Source organism: Lonchura striata, chromosome 1 (genome assembly GCF_050655825.1).
Source record: "Lonchura striata isolate lonStrDom1 chromosome 1, ASM5065582v1, whole genome shotgun sequence".
Lineage (NCBI taxonomy): Eukaryota > Metazoa > Chordata > Aves > Passeriformes > Estrildidae > Lonchura > Lonchura striata.
Genome location: NC_140703.1, coordinates 14,508,170 through 14,531,328, shown reverse-complemented (window position 1 = coordinate 14,531,328; position 23,159 = coordinate 14,508,170). Strand labels below are relative to the sequence as shown.

The window sequence follows — 23,159 nt, the reverse complement described above, 5'->3', positions numbered from 1 at the left end:
TGTGTCCAGAGCAGGATTGAACAGAGCAGCAGCCAGCAACGCTCCCCGAGCACCGCGGCTACGGGCGGGCGCTGCAGGCAGCGGAGAGCTGCGCGGGTGGAGCTGCAGCAGCTGCACCTGTGCAGCCCTGCTGGCATCACAGGAGCCCAGTTGCACTAGGCAGCACTGCTTTGGTCTGTGTACCTCCCACTCCTCGCAGACCCTGCTTCTAAAGCCCGGCTCTACATGGCCCAAATCATGTTTAGTGTATGACATCTCGGCTGCTCTTGCCTCAGGCCTGTTTATCTCTGTTCGTTTTCTTGCCTAGACATTCAGATTCCTTCCTCAGTAATGGGACTTTGGAGAGCTTGCTTTCAAACAGCTAATAAAATTCAAAACAAGGCTTCCTGATTTGTTTCTTTGGTACAGTATTCCCTGTTCAGCTCCTGCCAAAGATCCCCTCCCAAGGCAGGCAAAAGTTTCTTCCAAACCATCTTCCTCCCACATATTAATTAAGCATTACTCCCAGGTCTTGCAGCATGCTTGCTTTTCGCTGACCACGAGGTAATTGTAGACAGATTTCCAGCCAAGCCTTGTTGCTGGCTTAAGTGTTTTTTCCCCCCTCACTTAGGGAGTTCAAATTCACAGAGGTTGTGCTGTGCCTACTACATTATAATACATGCAGTACACTACAAATATTCTGCTGAAACTTCAGCACCATTAACATATATAATTAGGAAACCCTCATATTACCATGTTGTAGAATCAGCAAACAACATGTAATCCAAGGATTTTGGTTTTGTTTGGTCCTTTTTGCCCGCTAGGTATTGCAATTAATTATACCAGTGCTTTTTGTTTTGCAAGTATTATTATAGTTAATGATGATTAGTGTAGATAATTTTGTTAGGTTGCTGTTTTCTAGCTTAGGGGTATCACTTTCATTCTAAAGTGTTGATTGTTTCTTATCTAACTTTGAAAATGAGATTAGATATTTCTTGTATTGTCAAACTATGTAGATTTATATGGTAATTTAAAATCTGATAAGCTATGAGTGGCATAGGATTGTGTAATAAAGCAATCACAGCAGTTGACACTTCAGAGGGAATTGAGTGTTGCTTTAAAAGAGAGACAAAAAAAAAAAATACCACTACATGCAGGGGACCAAAGCACTGGGGGATGCATTTAGGGCGACAGAATCATTACTTAACTTACAAGCAGTGCCCTCATTTTCTCTGCACCACTGGACAGGTGTATCCATTATGTGTTATTTCAGGAGGAAGAATAAAGGAAATAAATGACCGAATACCAGGAGCTGCCTAGAATGAGACAGACACACTGAAGATTTCCGTGATGGGACTTGGATTAGGGCTTCTCCTAATGCAGCTCTCCTTACATGCTTTTGCAGAGGCATGGGTGGGAGAATAATCAGGCAGGAGTGACCCCAATCCAGTGGATGCCATTTCTTCTAAAGGAAATTTAAATTCTCCTTGCAGGTGGGGCAGAAACCCTTTTGCCTTCAGATTTAAAGGCAGCTTCTAAGCCAACACTGAAAATTGAATTATGCATAAGAACTCTGCACAGAAATACCCTTTTCAGTATCTATGAAAGTGAAACAAGATTCCTCTGGGGACTGTTAGGGAGGCACATGATTTTGCAGGATTGGAGGCTGCTTTCCTTCTTACAAGAAGGAAAGGTTGATTTCCTTCTTACAAGAAGTCACCCCAGTGTACATTCTTAGGCTTGTGACTCAGGGCTGTCGTGCTGCAGCTGAAATGTGGTAGGACAGAAGAGGCTGAAAGCACAGTGCAGAGCATGCCAGGAGAAATGTCTGTTTGAATATGGCTCTTGCAAACATGATCTTGGAGCCTCCACGGGCTCTAGCTGCTCTGAACAGGCCAGGGCAGTGCAGTGACCCCAGGCCATCTTCCTCTCCCACTGAAGGACAAGGATCCCTCTCCTCCCTAACTCAGAGCATCAGAGGGAGCTGGTGCCAGAAACAAGCCCCCTCAGGAGTTCCCCTATGGCACAGCCAAAAGATGTCATTTGGAGGGCAGACTGGTTACTGGAGAAGACACAGTCACATTTCAGGACCACCCCAGAATCCATATTAAAAGAACTTAAAAGTTGGCATTAAGATAGTGGAAGAAGGGATGGGCTGTGCCTTATAAAAGTTCTCATTTTTAACAAGAAAGAAAAAAAAAAATACAGATACTTCTGTCAAGCCACTGTGCATTTAAGAGCAGCTGAGTCTCAGTCTGAAAAGCAGAGCTGTGATCTACTTGTTTCAGTTATGCAATCCATATTTTATGACCAAGTTGTGATCAAACACTATTACAGCTATTGTTCTTGCAGATTTTACATCTGAATAGTAGACACTGCTGTATCATCAGACAGCTGACACATCCCTTTCCTGGTTGCACAGCATCAGTGGCTATCTGAAACAAGGAGGATACAAGCCCTGATCAAAGATGATGGTGGAGATCCTTTATTCTGGAATATTATAATTTTGAGTTAATAAGCCAAGAATGGAGACCAAGAGACAAAATTCACCTTGACTTCTAGAAAAAAAAAAAAATTATGGCACTTCCGACTCTCCTTTTCACTCCTAAAGTCTTATGCATGTCTTGATAATTTGGAAATGACCTGGAAAATGTACCTGAACTATGGACTGCTCCAAGTGTTCTCTATTTGCTTTAACTCAAACAAAAATATAATATCATAAATGTGTCAAGAGATAAATTAAGAAAAAAAAATTGTATTTTCTCTGCCTGAAAGAGCTTAAATGCTACAGTGCTGCTATCCTCAGTGAACAGTTTTGAGGTATGAAAGCCTTTCCTTAGCAGCAAGTGCTAATAGAATGTTTTATCAGAGCAAGCACTACTTCTGGCAGCTCAGATCTGCCAGTGAGAGACTGGTTTGCAAAAAACAAAAAAAAAAAAATTGACTTCTGCACTCTACATCCTCTTGGGCTAGGTTGCTGGCACAATTCTGTTTCTGCTCCTCTAACTAATATCCTTGTCTTTATTTTGCTTTCTTCCTCCGGCCACCTCTTGCTCTGCCCCCCACCATGATCCATCTGCTGCTCACTGCAGTGAAACCAGCCTCCCACCCTCCCTCTGAAATCCACATTGGTGACAATGAGCCCCTTCCCAGAAAACAAAATAAAGAGTGAGCAAAGTAAAAACCATATCCTTCGTCATAGTCCCAAATAAGTCACAAGCATCCAAAAACCAAAAGATTTCTAGCAGAAACCCCAGAGTAAAGAAGTAAATGCTACTCAGAAAGAGATAAGCCTGAACTCTTAAATCACTTAATGCCTTCCCCGAAGTCACAGATCTGCTGTGGACCAGAGAAGTCAAATCTAGTCTGCTCCAAGGGATGAAGGGGCACTACAGGCAGGACTCAACTTCCTATCCTGCCCTTTCATCTTCAGCAATCCTTGTTTCTCATCTGACACATCTGTGCTATGGACTGCAGTGACTTTAATACCAGAGATTCATGGAGGATTTTTCATTGTCAAACCCACAGCAACGAACAATTCTAACCATTTCTGGAAAATCTTTTTCCATCCCCCTCCATGCCTGTCAAACTATCTTAACAATACTGGCTAAACAAAGCTGCATAAACCCAGTATAAATCAGCTGGTTTGCTCTAATTCAGGCTTGTAACTAATATTATTGCGCATTCATACTGCTCTAACTCAACCCAGCAGCAAGTAGTATCTGTTAGTAAAAATGCTTTATTTGTGAGGTGCTCCTGGAACATCTCTGCATAACCAAGTTCAAAAGCAGTTGTATCTCTCTTTTTTTGGCAAACAAACAGCCAGGCAAGATCCTTAGCCTAACCAAGGAGTGTATACTAACACCACGTGCTTAAGAATATTCATAATCATGCAAATATCTTTGGCCCATTGACTGAATTCCTGCAAGTGAACAATTAGTTTCTCCTCTATAAATTTTAATAAGCATAGGGCAAACCATATATGCTGTAGCTGTTAGCTTTCTCCTCATCTCATTATAACAGAAGAATCCATTTGGCATTTGTCAGCTTTCCCTGTACGTCTTCAGGAGAAGATTGTTCTCAGTATTCAGCAGCTTCCTTTTTTAATACATTGTCATGAACAAAAGCATGCATTCATTGCTTCTCAGATGTCTCTACAGGACTCGAGAAGAGAAAGTTTTGTTTGTCAGTTGTCATACTTCAGGATATTTTTCATACGCAAATCATTCACCATTCATCAGCTTTATGTGGTTCTACTAAAAAAAGGAAGTGCTTGCTCCACTTTTCAACACACAGATGCAACCTCATTATAGGTCCAAGGATGAGCAACTCTAGATGCATAAACTCATAACCAAGTAGCATTATGGGGAGATCTTCTGTACTTTCAAACAATTTTTTTTTGTGCAAGTAGCTAGGGAAAACTTCCCTGTGTTTATTAATTAGAGTGGATAATTAAGACTAATAATCTTACTGAGTTTTTCCTTCTAATTCACAGCAATTTAGTTAGGAGTATATAACTCTGATCTTTTGGACAACTGCCCCAGCCTTGAACAAGTTATTCCTTTTCAAAGGGACAGCTAAACACAGAAAGTGCATTCTCTACAACCATTACAAACCACATGTAGCAGAGGGGAATAAAGCCCAATTTGAGAATTTGTATCAAAGTTCATTTAAACTGCACCTGCCACAGGTCAGCAGAACCTCCTTGCTGCCCTCACATGCACACTTCTCTGAACCCAGGTTAGAAAAAAATGACAGGTAACCAAGCAAAAAGAGGAATTTGCTAATTCTGTTGGGGTGGGGAATATTCTGACACATAAGTACACTATACTCTTTCTATCCTTAGGTCTGCAACAGCTGCACAGGCATGGGGATCCTGGTGTTATGGCAGGGATTGCCACAGAGCCCTGCTGCCAGTTTTCCAAGAGGCTTACCACTGCTTGGTTTATGTATCTGAAGGAATATTGCAACAGCCAAAGGCAAAACTCCTTTTGCCATCTCCATTTAGCAAAACATCCGATTTGTGATTCCCCCCACCCTGCTCTTCTGTAATGCTTAGCACCTTTCAGAAGCACACAAAGCACTGTCTGTCACAGCCAGCTGTTTCCTTTCTACACCTTCCCAAGACAGCCCTGAATGGGAATTTCATTAGCTGGCTCCAAATGCAATAGGCCAGGTGTGGAGAGTGTGTAACTGCAGTCACTCACCAAGCGCTTCACTCAGTAATGTAGAGAAACAAACAAAAATCCCACAATAATGCAGACTTCTGAATAGAACTTTATTGCTGTTACTGTACAGGCAGGGTGGTGGTACAAAGACACACAGCTGTGGCTGTCATTCCCTAAAAAAGGACCAGGAAATGAGTTTGGGCACAGGACCCTGATCATCCAGATTGGTTTGCGTATTTCATTCCTATCTGGTTTGGGTATTTCAAATATACACATCCATCATGCTGCCCAAGTAAATCCAGGGTTGGAGCTCACTCCAGAGGTGACAAAGATGGCATTCCACAGGACTTGGATTTATTTTCTCTACAGTTATTTACCAGTGAGAAGGCTCATTACAGAGAAAAAAAAAAATACAGACTGCTACAATTAATTGGATGTGATAGGAGATGTTTCAGACTGAAAAAGCCACACAGACAAGCAAAGCAGTCCTGGGGAGCCAGAGGAATCCCAGGTCCAAGGACCACCAAAGAACAGATTTGGCTAATCTGCTCATGCAGGCTGGACATGAACTAGAGAATACCACACAGCCCTGGGGGGAGGGACCAGACGCTCTTAGAGCTGTAGATGCAGCATGCATGCTCATTCACCACCAGGGTGGATGATAATTGTTCACTGCAGATATGCCCAGTGCTCTTCAGATACCATTTCTAAAGCTTTACACTCTGAAAAGCATTTAAAGTCTTGAAACAATCCAAACAGGCCCAAGGCAGTCTAATTTTCCTTTCAAGGAGTTATAAATTTATTCTTAGGCTCCTTATTAACAGACCATTTTTGACCCAATGGCCCATGATCTCCTTCACATCGAGCTACAGCCTATCAGTCAACTTCTGTTTAGTTCACAGATCATCAATGCAATGGAATTTAACAGCTGCTCAGGAGCTATTATAGTCATTCATGTCAATCTGATTATCAAGGGTGCAAAACAAATGTCAAAAATCTTCAAGAATAATTTTAATTGATATTTACTGACCATACACAAGTAGCAAGCCTTTATACCCTAGCCTTTTCTCCAAAGGGTAAAGCCAAACTACTTTATGACCAGGGAATTAGAGCTGCCAGAACAAACTGGTCAACACAGTAAACATCAGATGTATTCTTAAGCTGTAGGAGCTTAACAACACATTTACTCAATAAATCCCTGCTCTTCCTTTCATTCCTATAAAACTAGCTAAACTTCAAAAAGAAGTTTGAAAGAGAATATTTCTTTATTACGACTTCATATTGGACTTACTGTAGGTCTTGTGCACTTGAAATGCAATCCTCAAAACATCATGAATATATGAAGGCTCAAGAAGAAAAAAAAAGTTGTTTTACAGAGAGGAACAATTTTTATAAGGCAGAAAAAAAACTAGTTTGAGGTCAGATGTATGTTTCAAAGCATGAAATATAAACATGTACATAAACTAATTACTGGGAAAGAGAAAGCCCTGATGAGCTAACAGAACATAAAAAACCAAACTCAAACTGTAGGCATGAAACTCAGCCTTGAGAAATTGTCTATAGCAGTAGTCTTCATTTTCTTTAGTAAAAAAAGAGGTGTGGGCAGAGACACCAAGAGAGGCATTAAGTCAGTGGTTAAAACATTTAAAGGGTTCCACACCTTTTTGGAAAGCACAACCCAAGAAAGCCCCAAAACTTGGAGTCAAGGGGAAGAAGCTACAAATAACCAGACTTCTGTAAGTTCAGGGATGAGCTCACACATGTGAGCAAGGGGAAGCCCATCTGTGCTCCTTAGCAGAGGGAGAGGAAGGTGATGAATGATTTGTCTCTTTCAATAATTTCTCACAAGACTTCTATGCATCATATAATACACCTCAAAGAGCAAACAGCTGCTGACCACAAGCCTCAGTTCTTCCACTTCCAGAAAACATTTTCACACAGAGTGACAAGGTTTTTTTCTTTTTCTTTCCCTGTCCCAAAGGATTTTGGAGGTGTGTGAAAACAAATTAGAAAAGGAGAAGCATTACTAGAGCAGCATTCAGGTAAAAGGTAAGCATCCATTTTTATTCCCTCAGGCAGAGGATGATAGTACATTCTAAATTACTAGATAATAGGAAGTGATACCCTCCACCTCCTCAACACCTCTCCTCCTAGATACCTATTAAAGAGCAGCCTTAGTCCAGAGCTGTAAACTAAAGGTTTTAGGAAATGGGACTTAGTGGTTTGCATTCAAACCATCACTTTTGCTCCATGTGTCATAGGAGAGCTGATCACATCCTCTGAGGTTTCCATTTGTTAGCAAAAAGGCAGCTGGATGTCCAGCATGACAATTTTAAGTGGCTATAAAAGTCACACCTTGCTCTTTCACACCTTCTTGAAAGAAGGCAACCCATCATGAAGTTCTAGATTATATACTCAGACTTGAGGAGTAAATATGTTTAATTCTCAGGTATATCAATTATCTGTTTGGTTTAGCCCTCATTTTCTTTGTGAGTAAAAAGGAATATTGGAATTTAGAGTCATTGCTGGGACACAGAATCCCTTGCAGAGAAAGTGAAGACTACTCAGGTAGCAAGGCAAATTTATTAGGAGGGAATTGCAAACTCAGTCAGCATTCTCCAAGAGAACTTAGTCTTCAAAGAATAAAATTAATTTGATTCAAAAGAAAATAAAAAGGGGAAAATTTACAGATTAAAAAGGCAGGCATTATATTTATACATACAAATAACTGATACATTGAAATAAAAAATAAATTCTTAAAGCCAATGCTTTTGCTGGTTTTTCAAGGTCAGAGTAGATTTTCCCTCACATTCAGAGGCAAAACTAGGATGACATATTAAAAGCCATTTAGGACTAAAAAAGATCATCAACTCACTTAGAAACCAAATGCAACAAAATGTTAACTATTAAAAATATTCTGTTTGTTTCTATTAAAAGTTTTCAAAATGTTTTTTCAAATAGTTCAATTGCCATAAATGCATGCCACAAAACTATTGATCTAGATTAGTTATCCTGTTCCCTTTTAAAATGTCAGAAAAAGGGGAAGTTCTACACACTTTTTTCCTCTGCTGTGTCTTTACATTCAATCTAGGAGGCAAGAGAATACTCCTGCTTTAAACCTTTTGACTGCTCTTCAAGCTTATTCTTGCATAAAGCTTCACCCCTATTTGAAACAACTCTGCTCAGAAATAGAGATCTTCTGAAGTGCAGAAATGAATGAAGCAGATTGCTCTTTTCAGTGTCATATCAGTAGGAGAAATAAATAAGAAATAAACAGCTGAAAACTGTTTAAAAGCTCAGCATTTACACACCTGTGCACAGGTGGATTGCAACAGAGCACCAGGCTGCTATTAAATCAGAGTAATCAGTTAGACACATTCACAGAAATCACTATTTAGAAAGCTGCAATTTTTTTTTTTTTTTTTTTTGCTTTCAATTATGTGAAATGTGGGTCTTCAAACTAGCCAAGCTCCCACTTTTTGGCTTGATAGTATTTTGAGAGAGGAACTTTTGTATCCCTACAGAATTAACAGGATCCTCTCATTGTCTCATGTTTACATCCTATTTCCCCCTAAAGGAGAAACTGCCTGGGTGGAATTGAGGGGTTTTGTGCCAACCATTTGTTCCACACTGGCCACTACACTTGTCAGGCAGGAAGCTGCCTTGATTAAGTTATTTGTATTCCTAAGAGACTTCCTACTGCCTGGAAGTCAGTCCTCTAACCCTGACCAGGAACAGCTGAACAAGTGACAATAGTCCTGGCTGGTTTATGCCATTAAGACATAATGCCTGTCCCACCAGCACACATTTAAATGGTGAAGCCAAAGTTTTGCTGCTCTTTTCAATACACCAGTGTACCAGAAAGAGCCAAGCAGATTTGCAGGGACAGCTCTGGTGCACAATCAGAAATCCTCAATGTGATTTTGAATCCTGAACTCCCACAGGTCACACGTGTCTGCTGTTCCCTCTCCACTCGCTCTTGGCTTTCCGAGGTGCCTCCCAGCTGAAAACATTTCATTAGAGTTTTATAGCATGGATTTGTACCCAAATACATAAAACTTGAGCTGGAGGGGACAAAGCATCAGAGCATAGAAGTTCCTCTCAGAACAAATGGAGACCGGGCCAGGCATCACATCCTACAAAGGCAGGATGAGACAAAGTGGCTGCACAGCTGACTGTGGCTTCTAAAGCTGACTCTCCAAAATCCCACCCTTCCCTCACTCTTCAGAGTTCCTTGTCCAACTTAACCAGGTTAAAAGCACTTCTAGCTCACCCTGTTTCTCTTTTCTGCATCACTGTGGCTAACGAGTGCAGCTGAGGGTCTTTTTAAGTAGAGGCAAAGAACTGCTCAGTGTTCTGATACAAAAATATAGTAAAAATGTAGTTTTCGCTCTCATTACACAGTTAAGAGGCTCACCCTGAGAGAATTTAAATTTAATCAGAAAACAAGCAAATGCAGTAATTTGATGAAGTAGATGAGTAAGCACACAGGACTTTCATGCAGTTCTGTGTTTAACTACTTTGAAAATACAAAGCTAAAATATTTTCCAAAATTCCTTGACTTTTTCCTTACTCCTTCCCTTCTTAAACAGGGAAAATAATAAATATAATTTAAACTCCACATACATTCAGGGCAATAGCTGATTCTGCAACCCATTAAAGGAAACTCCAAGGCAGAGAGTAGTATTAGCAAGTGCTAACCATTAAAAACATTTTTAAGTTTCCCTGCAATACTTTTCAAAAGAATGTTCAAATATGCTATTAAGCTCATTATTTCTTTAACATTACAGATATTAGCATCATCATAATACCACCATTCATACATCTTCCTTTTTTCTGTCTATTCTTCTTCTAAACTTGCTGTCCTCTTCAAAGCAAAGTTCTTTTACTTAAAAAAACACCCTTCTCCCTTGCCAGCAAAGCACTCTCATTTTCTTCCTTCAAATCCCTCCATATAACCTACATTTCACTGAGATTGACAGTAGTGCTCTAAATGCTGTCAGTATCACACCCTATCTTACAATTTTACTCTTATCCTGTGTATCATATTCTTCTAAAATCAGATTCTAAATTGCTCGGGGCTTAAAGTCGCCTTTCTACTTTTCTTTATCTTAAATCATTCTAAAGGGCCAAGCTCTTCCCACCCTGACTGGTTAATTTGCAGGAGCTTTGTGGCAGCCAGAAGTAGAGACAACATTACTCTGCCCATGAACTAGGAGCCAGCTGAGCACATGTGATTGCAGCTCCATGTTTTCCACATCAATGGTCTGTGTCACTGACATAAAAACAGGCTACGTGGCATTCAGAATGTACATCAAGGTCAGCTGGGTGCTGCTCATTTTCAGGAATGTCTTGACAGAGCTGTGACTATTTAATTAATTTCAATTTTCATAAGTTAAATTTAAAAAAAAAATCAGGTGACTTAATTATGATTTTTCACATTATGTCCTTAAAATTATAGAATGAGGTGAAAAGTATAAATGTTAATCATGAAATTCCAGCAGCAGATTCTCTAAGTGAGGCAAGTGAACTGAGATTGAGGAAAACAAGAAGTTCTCTGATAAACTGAGGGTGCACACTAATATTACAGCAGCAGAGTATAGCAAGGACTACATTCAATAGTCTAAATATAATGTGGATGTCATCAGAAAAAAAAAAAAAATCCACCTTCTTGTTAAAGGTGATAGAATGTTAATCTTTTTAATAAAGGAGAAAAACCTTTTTTCATGATAGTTATATGGATTTAATGGAACCTCTCCCTGTCAAAATATTAAACCAAACTCATCCCAGGAGTCCTGACCATCTAAAACATACATCATTCTCTACTCCTTTTGAAGTAGCAGTATATACCAGTGAGCTAATTGACTTTTTTTTGAATATAGAAAGCCTTCATAAACATAAAATGAGCCAATTTAAAACATTGATGGTCTTTGTACTGAAGTGCTGATGAGATAAAAAGCACATCTGAATTACAGAAAGCACTGGCATTTTAGAAAAGGTACCTCTAAGAAATTATTAAAATAATTTTTGCTTAGTGATTTTCTAAGCCAAGGAGAGAAAAGCCATTTTACACAGGCTTATTTTCTCCATCAGCCAAGGCATCACAAGGGCCTTGGTCTGCTTTTAGAGCTGGGGCACAGGAGCAGAGCAGCTTTTTGAACACTGCAGTCTTATCATCATTACAACATGAGACAATCGGGCTCATTCCAAGTGGCAAGAGTGATGTGGCTCCCAAAATATCCTGCTGGGGCATGGCAGAGGCTGGTGCATGGGTGGAGCTCCTTTTCTTTTGTCCTGTTCTTACCACAGGGAAGGGAGACCAAAGCCTCCTCCTCAGTGCTGCTAGGAGTTGGTGTCTAACCCAAGCCAGAGAGGTGAGGATTGCAGGACACTGAGGTGGCACAGGTCAAACAGGAATCAAAATCTGCTTTTTAGTCTTCATAAATTGTAACCGACAGGAAAGAATCCATTGTTTGGCATCAAAGGAAAAATACATTCCAAGTACAAATTAAAAAATGCAGCCCATCATTTATTTCAGTTGAAAGACACAGCAGAGGTGATAAAAAATAGCAATATAATGCAGGCATGCTGTTTGAGAGAGGGAGAATAGCTGGAATGCTGTTCAGTGCAGTGAGCATGGATGCCTCAAAGAGACTGGGCACTACAGTGTCCCAGCCCACTGCAGGACACGCACAGGCCAGTTTCTAGCTCTGTGTTCAGCTCAGACTCACAGGAGATTTAAAACCCTGACCCTCAAGAACTGCAAGCTCTGAATCCCAAATTTATCCACAGCCACACTGTGACACAGATTATCAGCCCTGTTGTAGCTGAGTGTGCACTGGAAAACATTGAATGTGAGACTACTGGGGGACCTTGGAAGCTGGTCCAAAAATACAAGCCTGTTACCCTTTTCCTAGAGTAAAGGATGCCTCATAAAGTGTCCAAAGCATGGATTGTCTGAAGCCCAATATAGCTTTGAGATTTTCTTGCTTTCCTTTACTCATCTGTTCTTTTCAATCTCGTACTACAAGCAAAGCTTCACTTCTACAGCACAGAGGCTTCAGCTTCTTGCTCTATGGGGGAGTTATGAAGCTCCAAAGGCATTTTAATAGGAATACTGTAGCACAGCATAGAGGCAAGAAAAAAAACTAATCAAGACACTACATCTGAGATGAAAAGTTACAGCTTTCTCCTAAAAGTTACTAGTTTCTCCTAAAAGAGAAAGTAAGTCAGGAAAGTTACTCTTTAACATTCTCTTTGATCTGTGTATGAATTCTTCATTTAATTTGCTTAAGCTTGAAAAATGTGGACAAGGGAGAGAAGAATTTTTTATGAGAACAATGGTTTCACATCAAACGAACTTCGTTTGAGACTTCTGAAAAGGCATTTACCTTATGTATTATAAATGTTTATTCTAGACCTTTCCCACAGTTCAACATAAAGTGAAATGAAAAAAATAAATCATTACATTGTACAGGAGATGCATCTTGCTAAAGGTGGAAACCTTTTGAATAAGATAGCAAATTTAGACCTTATTACTGAAAAAGTTACACTCAACATTTGCTATGTATTTTTGAAATAGGCAATGGATATGAGATATGGAACAATAACATGGACTCCTTGAGAAAAGGACTCCTCCTGAAAAATGCTGTATAATAGATCTGCATAGTTCATAATGCTGTTCAGAGGATTTTCAATGCCACATTCAGACAGCAGCTCCACAAACAGCCTGTAGGTCAGAAGATTTGGATGTCTGCCTAGGAAGCCACTGGGGTGACCCCATTTTATTACCTGCACCCAAGCCCGTGCCACACAGCTTTGGGATTAATAAAGGCATTTGAAATTGATAAAGTCCCCCCAGCCTGCCCAGCTCTCCAATCCCTCACACAGGCTGGCAACAGCACAATCTCACGGTGCCACCACTGGCCCTGGGCACAGGTCAGCACCACCGGGGAGGTTGGCTTTCTGCCCTAGAGACTGAGAAGTGACCACAGAGTGGTTGTGCTTTCTCCTGGCCAGTTTCCTTCAACTTGACTGACTCCTCAGCTGGGAGCAACGAGGTGTGGTGAGGAATGGGCCACCCACAGCGGGGCAGGCCACTGACACTATCCCAACACCGTGCACCAGCTACCACCAGTGCATTGCAGGAGTGTTCACTGCTGCACCTGGGCGCTCAGCTCTCCCTTACTGCACATCTCTACAGAGGAAATGACCAACCAACCCCATCTCGTCAACTGCTTCACCAAATATCCCTTCTATGGCCTAATGCCAGCACAAATGCTGCTATAAACATTAGAGAGGTATAATTTGATCCTCAAAGCCCCTTGATCCCTTTCCCTCCTTCAGCCTTGCAGATAAAGGGTGCATCATGAGGCTCATTGTATGCAGTTTTGTCAGAAGAGGCAGTAAAAGCTGGTCCCATGGTCACATTAAATGTCCCTGGGTACCTCTTGTTAGAAGAGAATAAGGACTTTTTTTTGTACTTTCTTCAGCCAGCTTTTCTCCCAGGGTGATGTACTAAGTACCTGCCAGCTGTTTTACATTTGGCAGAGGGAGCTGAATGCCTTTTTTTTTTTTTTTTTTTTTGCAATGAAGGCCACTACATACATGCAAGCTATTAATTCAAAGAAAAATGGGCACTTTGATGGAGAGATGCAAGTCTGTGAGGCAGAGATGGGTTAATAAATGTGAAAACGAATCCTCTAAGGATAATGTGCCACCGTCAAATAGTAAAACAGCTGAAGCACCATTCTGACATCTCTTCAGGACACATGATATTCTCTTAAAATGTGGGCACGGGAGAGACTTTTGATGTCTGGCCCTATCATTTATATTTTTAGAAGGCTATACAAAAATACTCTGACACCCTGAGGTATCTAATGGTTCAACAGTTCTGTACAGTAGGTTCTGCCTCCTTTCTAAGGCACACAAATCCATAAACCTTCACTGACCTGTAGTGTCAGTACGTTTCTGCCTGCAGCCCTTTTTTTCTGCTGTGTTAGAAAGCCCGATGAGACTGCTTATTGAATTTCTTCCTTTCAACATCAAAGATACCAGTCATGCTCTCCAATTATTTAATAGATTCTGCTACAGTGGAGATCACCAATTCATTTTCACCAGAGATATCCAGTCATTGTAAAGAGCAATTATATATAATAACACCCTAGCTGTTCTCAAACATTCTTTTATCAAACACATAGCCCAGTGATTACCAAGATGGGCAATGATCTGCTATTGATAATAAAATTTAATGTCTTTGGTGTTTTACCAAACTATCAATGGCGTTGCTCTGCGGACCCCAGCACTCAAAATGCAGCAGCAATGTTTGGACTGCCTTTTGCTTTAACTGTTAAATATTTATTTCATGGTCATGCTCTTTAAGCCTCATAGAAAGGTGCCTCTGATTCAGCTTTTTGCTGCGTGGCAGTGCTGTCTGGGGGAATGACACAGGGAGACAGGAGATGCTGACTTCTAAAGCCAGTTCTGTTGCTGGGCAGCCTGAAGCAAGATGCTTTGTCTCAATCTCCCCAGCTGTAAAATATTCCTACTTAACTGTGCACAGGGGCTGAAGATCAATTTGCTAATGGCTGTGCATTAGCACTGTGCACAGCTCTTTGAACATATAATATGTCCTAAAAATACTAACCCTTTTTGCCCTTATTCACAGATGACTTTCCAGACCAACAGATTAAAGTATTCCTTTTCCAAAACTTTTCCTGAAATAAAAAACTCAGTGGTAGCTACTTACTGAGCCTCATCTCTCGGTGGCTCTGAGGTGGCAAGTCCTCGACTTGAAGTAAAAACTTTTTCTAACCCTTCCTTTTACAGCTGTGATAAAACCAGAGGCAAAATTAGAGCAGCGAGGTTCACAGCGCTCAGTTGACCTCGAAGCATAAATTGTGAAGAGCAAAATGAGAGCATCCACCTTCTCCAGACTCATTCTGAATCCAACCAGCTGACAAAGGCTGCAGTGATGAAGATAATCACTGTCTTGAGCAGATGGATGGCAGAGACAAGTGTAAAGTTCCCTGCCCTAGAAAGCTATTATGTCCCACAGGCAGTTCTCATGCATTTCAAAAAAATCCATATTCCAGCCAGACAACACAATCCTCTATCTTTCATACCTTATCCTTTCTCACTTGTAGGGCTACACTAGACACAAGTTTCCCTTGGCACGTTCTCCTTTTCTGCCTTACAAATCACCTTCAGGCCAGCAGTGGCCATTTGCCTGTTAGGCAGGACAGGAGCACTGCTCCTGCTGGAGCAGGGACTGCAGCTACCACAGAGCCTGCCCACAGCACATCCTGGGGGCCACACAGCAGAAGGACGACATGCTTATGCATGAAATGCATTTACATGAGGCACTTCAACTGCCTGAAGCCTGTTTCATTCATTCCACCCCCTGGAAATGGAAAGTGTTGGACATCTCTTTTCAGAATTTACCAGGCTGAAGCCTTAAAGAGATGAGTTGACTGAAAGGCAGCAAATACACACGGGTGCATGTTGACAGAGGGTGAGGGATGAGCACTCTCCTGGGAAGAGAGGATGGGTGGGTGGGTGCAATTATTCTGCCACAGGAGCTCGGATCTTTCACCCAGAGCAGAGACCGACACAATCTGTATGCCAAGGAATTCTCTGGCTTTAGGCTGAGCCAGGCCCAATGTGTCAGGAAGCCACAGCATGGTGGGGGACACTCATCCTATTCTGCCTCTAAAATCAGCAAGAGTCTGGGGGATGCTCAAAAACATAGCGTGGCTGTGCAATTTTGTTTACAGGATTAAATCCCATAGACCAAGGAGACCATAGGTGTGAGCAGCAGGCACCAATCCCTGTGTGGGGACTTTTTGTGGGGTCAGGGACTCCACAGTGCTCCAGGAGAAGCACTCCTCAGCGCCATCACCCCGAGTTTCAGCACAGTAACTGGCCTAGTTTCCCTCTTACTATCACCTGCTCCAGCTCAGACCTATAATTGGAATTCATACCCTGCAAAAGTTAGAGCCTGCAGCTAACAGACACAGCAAATTATTCAGCATAATCTGCACTGGTTTTCATGTTGCCTGTTTCCCACTCCTTCCCAGTCACTTGCAAAAACTCTGTGGGCATAGAGGAGCCATGTGAAACAGCCATAGCAGAGGGGAAAGAATTTTTCCTGTGCACATGGCCTCTCTACTTCTTATTCCAATGCCACATCCATTCTTTTTCCACACCAGGCAGCTGTGAGACTTTGTTAATATAGCACCTGAAATCTATTTTCATCTAGCATTCAAAACATGACTGTAAATGGTTTATTATTGTCATACTTTTAGATTACTTTAACTTTAGGAGCAGTGCATTTCTGCTCTTCATTTTTCCTGGCAGTACACATTGCTTCTCTTCCCTGTAAGGTGAAAGATCTATAGACTGCTAGTTGTCAGTGCTTGCAAGTAGCCATTTAAAAGCAGATATTTTTTGTCAGCATTTTTATTTGTGAAGCTTCTATGACAGATTTGGAAATTGAAGCCCTTGATTTATCTCTAGGCTGAAAACTAGACAGAGGGAAGGACACCATGAGCTTTAGGAATGAAATTACAAACATGTCATTACCTCCTTTAATCTGCTCTTGTTTCTGTGAAATTGCTCCAGACAACCCCAAAAATCCATGTGCTTTTACAATAAAAAAATCCTCATTTCAGGCTATATTCCTCCCATATTATTTCAGGCCTCTCACTGTTAACTTGTGTAAAAGCAAAGGCTAGTAAATAGACTTCTTTTTAACTTGCCTTGGAGTTAAGACAACAGACTCAAGCAACATACAAAACAGTCATGTCTAGAAATCACCATCCCCCTCTCTCTTTGTATTTTCCTTGTATTTTTTTGTCTTTTTTTTTTTTTTTTTTTGCATATTTATTAAATCTCATTTGTCTCACAGGAGAAAATGATTTGATAGTGAGTCAGTTCAGGGTATACTTGGCATAACATTACATCACATCTGGCACCCTGAAACCATGACTGACAGAGTCTGACCAAGACACATGTGATGGGAGTAGCAGGGGTTATTGCAAAGCAGGAGTGAGAGGCATGGGCGGAACTAGAGTGAGAAAGTGGCAAAAAGCCCAGCTCCCATTTGTCTGCTCAAGCATTTCTATTAGCTCCTGTTTTGCCACTGTACTATAGGCATACACAGAAATGAAAATAATCAGTTTGTGCTGTCACCCATGTGGCAGCATCCATGGGTGACTGAAAAGCCTCTGCTGTGATGAGAAAGGCCTGAGTGGGGGTGCAAAGGGATGCACAAAGTAGAGCCCATTTCCGGAGCCAGTCCCCAGGATGATGCTGGCACTAGTGGCAACTCCCAAGCAAGCAGTGCCAAGTGGAAAATCGCAGCTTGCTGGGTGTATAAAACTCCCTTTTGGGCTGGCTGGTGTGTTTCCCATGTGAGAAACACTCTGGTCATCCTTCAGCTATTCACAACTGAGACAGTCTCATCTGATGGCAAAAGAATGATGGCCTCATCCTTTGTATGTTTTTGAGTGGAGAACAACTCTCAGGTCTTACTTGGGCTCAGAAATCAGACAGAAAGCAGCAGCAACAGTGCCTTCATATCTTACATGGGTCCCAGAGGGCAAAAAAGTCACCTGCTGTGAAAAAAGTCTCATTTCACTCAGAAAAAACCTGGGAGAAGGCCACTCTGATGGAGGTAATTCCAGCCTGCATCTTCAAGCTGCTGCACCACTACCACAGAGCTGAAACAAAGCTGTGCTAGCAGGGAGGAGAAATGTGTTCTTCCCCTTCTATCTTAGGTGATCTGACTTTGCAGAAGAATGGGTTAGGTCCCTAGCTGTTAACCTTAAGAGTTATTCTCATCATCATTGACCCAGTAAAGCTGTGATCTTATTCTTCTGAGAGCTAGCAGTAGTGACAAACAGACCCTGGAGCAAACGTGGGCATCTCTACAGCCCTATCACTTCACAGAAGAGCACTCATGCCAGAGCTGAAAACACTGACACCAGGGACCACACAACCTCATTACCCTTCCTGGTAAGTCTGCTGTTTGACCTGGTTTCTGCAAAAAAGTTCAGGCAACAGGTTCCAGTACTGAGCCCAAAAGAATATCTGATTTATGATCCACTCGGCTAACTTGTCAAAGACTCAGAAAAAGGTGAAAGTTCAGAAATATCCCTTTTGTGAGCATCTCATGCCATCCAATTCTCCACAACTATTTTAAATGCATCTCTTTGCAGTGGGCTAAGGAGCTACAGCCTAAACACCCAGATCCATGCCCTAGGCACCCACACAGAATCCAGAGCTCTGGACTCTGCTGTGGCAGAGAGGCACTAAAGATCAGATATCAAAACACACAATTTCAATCCTTAAGCCCATTTACCAACCCACCTCTATGTTCTCAGATCCCTCTCTGTGACACAAAATCACTACCCACCCTTTATCACAGGTGTCTTGGGAGAATAAAAGCAGTAATCTCCTAGAAAATTTGGATGCTGTACTGAATAAAGGTTATTAGTACATACCACCATGCTGCTGTTGTCTGCCTTCAGAAGGGAGAGCTGGAAGCTGTGGGTAACAGCATTTAAGCAAGAGAGGGCTCTGGGCAGAGATAACGAATAGGCAACCTGATTTTCTCTCTCCTCCCACACCCACTAAACGGCCACATTTATTGAAATGGCCACAGCTGAGGCCAATGGTAGCCAGGTGCCAGACATCACCGGGGCAAAACCAAAACTGTGTGTCCTGAGGAGAGAACAAAATCAGCCCTGTCAGAAAGTGATGAGCAAAACCTGTGTGTATGGGACAGAGAGCTGGACCTTACCAGAGAAATGGTGTCCATCTTCTTTAAAAAGTAACGCTGCTGTCATTAGATCAACCTTCTTTTGGGAATTCAAATCAGTGATGGAATCACCAGAGGAAAAGAAAGTAATATTTAATCATTGAGGTTTAACAAAAGCCATGTTGTCATTAGCCATGAGCCACTTTAATGATGATTCCTATTGTTAGGTGTTCAGGCTGCAAATTGCCTTCCCACATAACTTCTGTCACTGTGATATCTTTGTGATGAATGTAAAAAATTGCTTCATAACTTGACCATAATAAAGCATAATTCAGGCTTAAAATTATTGTTTACATCTTTCACTTATGGCATAAATACTCTTTATGCACAATATAAATAATTTTCCATATTGATTATGTAATGACATTTTTCTACAGGCACATAATTTTATCATTTGTATGACATTTCACATTATTTGGGGACAGGTAAATTTAAAACACTTTGTTGCATAATCTCCATTTTGGAGGAGATCTTTTGAGATAAACACATCAGACATCAGTGCTTGGTGCTAAAATTAAATCTTCATCTGCCTAAATGTGTGGGTTATGAGTGCAGCAGAACCATTTACATGTCAGTGAGATGGGAATCAATTCCGCAGAATGGAAAGATTACTTAATCTGAGATATATTTTCTTGTTTTAGAACTTGTGATTGACAGACTACCTTATTACTCTTCCTTTTTTTCTTAACTTTAAGAATATCTAATGAAATTAATCACAGCCTAGAGGAGACAGTTTGAAACCTGCTAAAAATTATATATGTCAGAGCAAGCTTTACAACTCACTTGGACTAATTTGCTGCTGGCAAATATATCATTGTCACACACTTCTGTAAACTTTGCATTTGCAATCTTTTGAACTAACCACACAGACTGAAGCACTACTTTTCAAATTTTAAGAGTGTGATAGAAGTGTTGATGCAGGGTTTCTAACTTGGCAATAGCTCAAATAAGGATGTATTGTTATAATCCTATGTTTGCTAATAAGTTGTTTAGTCCATATCAGAACACAGCGTAGAAAATAATAATTTTATGACTTTCAAATAAAGCACAGAACAGTGCTCTAGAGATAAAGTCAAAAACTGGAGAAATACGTCTGTACGGGAACTTGTACTTTATGTATCAGGTTGTACCTTATTATCAAATAATATCTTTAAATAATGAATATTATTATTATTAATGAAATCACACAATAATTTATGTTTCTTGAATGGACAAAGAGGGTTGCATTACCCGATACCCAGACTATGCAAACATTTTATACAAGCAGCAAAAGTCAGAGGGAAGTCTCCAGCAGGTTTTGTCTCTTCAATGCCTGTCACTACTGTCAGTCCCCTGTAAGTTCTTGATTTCTGTTTGAAACAAATACGAGGAAAAATATCTGTGCTATTAAAACTCCTGCACTAAAGCAAAGCCTTAATTACAACCTCCTATTCTCCTGAGTCGAGTTACTGACACATCTGACTGTCACACAGCCCATCTGTTTCCGAAGTTGTTTTTCTGCGCGCTGCCGAAGGCGCGGCAGCGGGAGCCGAGCTGTCCTGTGGAGAACTCTTCTCCAGTGTCAGCATTCCGAGATGCTGCTCACTTCCACTCTGGCTGCTGCCATTCCAGCTCTGACAGCCATCTGAGCTGGTTTATTAGCAAAGTCAGGGCATGCTGCTGAATTCACTTTCTTTCTACGTCGGTGGCTGTCACAGACGTTTGCTCCCCTGAGACCACCTAAGTGCAAATCTAATGGGATTTCTAATGCATGTTAAACTAACATATTAGTGTGAGGCAAAGGCTAATTTTTATATCACAATCTTTGAAGGGTTTTAAAAGTGTGCCTTAAATCACTTCGTACGTGGAAAATATGGAATGGATGAGAGACTTGCTCAAAAGGCAGTACAACCTAGGTAACCTGATACTGATTTTGTTCCTATCAGCTCAAGGGATTTGGGGAAGAGAAAACCCCCTAAAGTAACTCCTCCTGACCCAAACATGTTGACAACAAAATAGATTTGTACTGACACAGAGAGAGTCAGTGACAAAAGGTGCCTAGGGATTTGAATAAATATATTTTGAGCTATCAGTATATATATAGTATATATATATTTATATCTCAAATATCTTTGGAGATTAGATCAGATGCAGATCTGTACTCTTTAGCCACGTTGTTGTGGGACTTTTGGTTAACAAGAGGCAGAGGTACACTGTAAGAGAAGCAATCCCTGGCTTCACTCATCACAGATCAAATACCATATGAAATGCAGGTTTGCAAGACGAGTTTAGACTTTCTAATTCATTACAGTAGGAAGCAGTAAGAAACCCAGCTACTTACAGACTCTGTTTAAAAACCAAACAAATAAAGCAAAACTTTGAATACTCTTTAAATCTTTCTTTCTTACCCCTTTTTCTTGGCTTCTTTTTTTTCCCCCCTTTTAATTATGAGAACTTTGCTAAAAAAATGTTACCCGGTACAAATAAATTTAGGAAGGAAACGAAGGGATCACCTCAATAATGTTTTGAAAATTATTATTAGGATTTTTAAATCAATTAATGGAAAAGGCAAGTCTTCTGGTGAGAAATGATTTGCAAAGGGACTTTTCACACAGCAGTCTTGCAGTGACACTTCTGCTTTTGGTTTAAAGCGCAGCTCTCCACTGAGGAAATGTTGCTGTAATCCTGTACCAGCCAGATGAAACTGCTGGATCAGTCCCATTAAAAAAAAAAAAAAAAAAAAAAAAAAAAAAAAAAAAAACCAACAAAACAAAATTTTAGCTGGTTCTTGGTGCCAGCTCTGTACCAGAAAAAGGGCTGGTTTTTCACAGCAAGCTGAGCACTAGAGTGAGTGTTTGGCCAGCAAGGAGCAAGGGGATGTGGGTTAGTCACACTCTACCAGGGGCTTTTCTTTAGAAATCAGTCATTTGCATTTCTTGCAGCTTTGCACAGCTACTGAAAGCAGCTGTGCCCAGTGAATTTTATGAGGACATTTAATTCCCAGGCCTTTCCCTGCAGGCCCACATTTCACTCACATAACAACTCCTTAGGAATATCTACTCATGGTTTTTTCATATCATATTTGACAAATCCTCCTGTAGCCCTTTACAAAAAAAAAACCCACCCTGCATTCCCCTGACTACTAGTAAATATATAGGTCTTCAGAGAAAACAACAAAAAGTAAATACCGAGTCCCTCCATTATTTTCAGATTTTTTTTTTCCTGTTCAGTTGTAATTGCACATTTTCTAACTTGATACATGGGTAATTCACTACCAGTATATGGCTGTGCCAGACACTGATCCTTCCCAGTATCCTCCCACTCCAATTTCTGTGCATTAGCTGAGAAACAATCTGTAGAGTTGTCCCTGATTCTTGGGAGAGGTCAGTGCATTAACATTCATTTTTACAGAGGCTAGACAAGGTTTGAGTCAGTACTGTAACACTTCATGCAGATTTTTTGGACATCTCTGATGCTGCCTAATGAGAACTTTGGCATAAGAAGTCATTCAAAGGGAAAAAAAAAAATAAGCAAAAAACAATGAGGAAAGAAAGAAAAAAAAGGCTGAAACAAGCCTTTCTTCATACCCTGCCCCAGCATGACACCACATTCAACACTCTGCAAAAACAATAATTGGGTTCTATGCTTAAGTACATCCAAATGAATCAGGAGTAATTTCACAGAGGTCTGGGGGAGTTAAGGCTTATTTTAAACTGAACTAAATTTGGTATAACTCAGCCTTATTCCTATGGATCTCAGTATCACCTTGTTTCATCCATAGGTGATGTCTGCCAAATCACTGTTGGTCATTAGAAAACCTAAACCCATAAATTAGCTGGCTTGTTAGGGATATAGGGCAGCAAGGGCTTTCCTTTATATTCTTATATAATGATCCCTGCTTCTGCAGAGTACTTAATTTCCATTTGCAAGAGAATTTCATGGCTTGTACAATGAACTCTGCAGCTCATGAAAACTCTGACAATGGTCTTCACTCCTTTCTTTTGGTTAATTGTAACAAATTTCATTGGCTGGTTACAAAGGAGATTATTTCTGGGAAGGAAATTCCTGCCTGAGGTATATAAGGAGGTGAGAGATTTTAAGTTTTGTCTCTTGAGCTTATTAATAGGGCATCAAGGTTTAACCTCTTTCAGTATGAATTTAACAGAGGGGTTTTAGAGTTCCTTTTAGCTGTGAAGCAGCGAGAATGCCAC

General features: G+C 40.8%; 1 long non-coding RNA gene across 1 annotated transcript in view; it reads right to left on the bottom strand.

The window, feature by feature from the left end:
• The window catches only part of LOC146768599 (uncharacterized), an 88,185-nt gene extending 68,105 nt beyond the window's left edge, over positions 1 to 20,080 (bottom strand). Inside the window, exon 1 of the long non-coding RNA XR_014958027.1 lies at positions 18,653 to 20,080. This is a non-coding gene — a long non-coding RNA (uncharacterized LOC146768599). The remainder of the gene's footprint in view (positions 1 to 18,652) is intronic.
• Between the last annotated feature and the right edge of the window lie 3,079 nt (positions 20,081 to 23,159).